Source organism: Acomys russatus, chromosome 28, assembly GCF_903995435.1.
Source record: "Acomys russatus chromosome 28, mAcoRus1.1, whole genome shotgun sequence".
Taxonomy (NCBI): domain Eukaryota; kingdom Metazoa; phylum Chordata; class Mammalia; order Rodentia; family Muridae; genus Acomys; species Acomys russatus.
In genome coordinates this window covers 37393-39958 of record NC_067164.1, presented here as the reverse complement: position 1 = coordinate 39958, position 2566 = coordinate 37393, and the positions used below count along the sequence as shown (strand labels likewise).

Genomic DNA, 2566 nt, shown 5'->3' with positions numbered 1-2566 from the left:
GCCCTGGCTGTCCTGGACTCTCCTTGTAGACTAGGCTGGGCTTGAACTCACAGAGATCCACCTGCCTCTGCCTCCCAAGTTCTGGGATTAAAGGCGTGGACCACCACCACCCGGCAAACAAATTTGTTACAAATGATCATTTGTTGAATGGAAATCATCTTCCCTCATTCTATGTTAGATATTTATTCAGTTAACAACTGCACATCTGTTATCCTAGGATGAATGAGAACTTATTCTCAGGAAGTGATTCTTTTTTTTGAAAATCAAGAGTCTGGTTTATTGTCATTATCAACAGACCAGCCACAATCTGGAAGGGACGCTGATGTTGACACAACTCCCTCCTTCAAAGCAAATCAAAGACTCAAGTGCCTTCAGTAACATGATGCTGAATAAGTTAGGATGCTGCTGCTATGGGCTCAAATCTCTCTCTCACTTCATGTTCTTGAAAAAAAAATCCTCGCCTTTCTTGATGGAGGCTTTCAGCTCGGGGATGGCCTCAGCAATCATTTTCTCCTCAAAAGGAGTGATTTTGCCAATGCCCAGGTTCTTCTCCAGGCCCTTTTCCCCCAATAACAAGGGTGTGGAAAAATAAGTACACTCCATCTCTTTGGACTGAACAAAAGAACACTCAACGACTCCTTCCTTCCCGTTCATGGCGTCCACAAGGGAGAAGACAAAGTGGGTCCCAGCATAAGCCATGGACAGAGAGGCAGAACCTGCTCCAGCCTTGGCCTTCACGACTTCTGTGCCATCCCCCTGAATCTGCCCGGTGAGTGCGGCCAGCTGGTCTTGGGGAAAGTCAACCTTGGGGGTACACTGAGAGATCAAAAGGATGATGGTCTTCCCAGCGTGGCCACCAATGACAGGCACATTGACTCGAGCTGGATCCAAACCCTTTAGCTCTGCCACAAATGTGTTTGCTCTGATGATGTCAAGGGTTGTCACACCAAAGATCTTGTTGGGGTTGTACACACCATGCTTCTTGAAAACTTCTGCTGTGATGGGGATGGTGGAATTAACCGCGTTGGCAATGATGCAGATCATGGCTTCAGGGCAGTGCTGGGCACAGGCAGCAGTCAAGGTGGGCACAATTGTAGCATTGGTGTTGAATAGGTCATTCCTGGCTTCCTGGGCACACCGGCTGAGATCACCACCACATCACAACCTCTTAGACAGTCTGGCAGCTGCTCAGGTCTGAGGTAGCCTTTCACATTTGCTCTGGTTTCGACGTGACTCAGATCCGCTGCCAAACCGGGAGTGTGTTCGAAATCGTAGAGGTGGCTCACTAGGGGGCTGTTCTTCAGAAGGAGCGAAAGGGGCTGCCCAATGCCCCCAGAAGCTCCTAGAACAGCAGCTTTAGCATTGTTCTAGGCCGAAGAGCTAAAACTGTGGCGGAGGGCAGCACTGGCAGGCCGGGCAAGAGCGGAGAGCATAGCTACGGTGGGTGGGGCAAGGACCTACAGGAGCAAGAGCTAACTGGAAACAAGTGACTCAAACGACCAGAAAGTGATTCTTTTCTATAAAGATACAACATCTACATGCAATATAAACTTATTTCATATTCTCTTTCGCTAACATTGTAGAGAATAGTTATAAAAAGAACAAATAAAACTAATTTATCATATTTGAACTGATTCCTAATGTACATTTTTCTGGAAAGGTTTTGTTATAACCCATATTTATTATTTATCAACCCCAAACTTATCAACATCAACATGTCTTATTGTTCATCTATATTCTGACATCTATCTATCTATCTCTTTATCATCTATCATCCATCATATATCTACTTATCATTGATCTACCTATCATCAATCTATTATGTATGTATGTATGTATGTATGTATCTATCTATCTATCAACCTATCTATCTATCTATCTATCTATGGATCTAACATCATCTATCTATTTACCGTCTATCAGTCATCTATCTATCTCTATCTGTAATAGTCATCATCTATATATATCTATCTATCCATCTGTTATCTATTATCTATCTATTTATAATTATCTATTTACCTATAAATCATCCATTATCCTTTTCTGAAACATTGGGCCATTGATTAAACATGATACATTTCCCTTTACCTGTGTTTCCTGATATTTATTTCTAAAAATAATACAATTATGTAAACTCTTTACAATTAAAATGTAATTTAACTAATTTAAATGCAAGTTAAAATTAATTTAAAATGGGCAAAACTATCAAAGGCAGCATTTACAATTTTCTAATTATCTAGCTAAAACAGTCCTATAGAATAAAAGAGCCTCTGGAGGATCTTCCATACCCAATCTCCAGCTGTACTATAGAGCAACAGTAATTAAAACAGCAGAGTACTGGCACAGCAATAGGCTGGTTGATCAATGGAATTGAATCAAAGACCCAGAAATGAATCCAAACACATATAGTCACTTGATTTTTGATAAAGAGGCCAAATCTAGTCAATGGAAAAGGGATAACATCTTCAACAAATGGCGCTGGTCTAACTGGATGATTACATGTAGAAAAATGCATTTGGAGCCATATTTATCACTATGCACAAAACTCAAGTCCAAGTGGATTACA

The 2566-nt window shown here is 41.3% G+C and overlaps 1 pseudogene; it reads right to left on the bottom strand.

The window, feature by feature from the left end:
* Positions 1-429: 429 nt before the first annotated feature.
* LOC127210667 (malate dehydrogenase, mitochondrial-like) lies at positions 430-1433 on the bottom strand (annotated as a pseudogene).
* Between the last annotated feature and the right edge of the window lie 1133 nt (positions 1434-2566).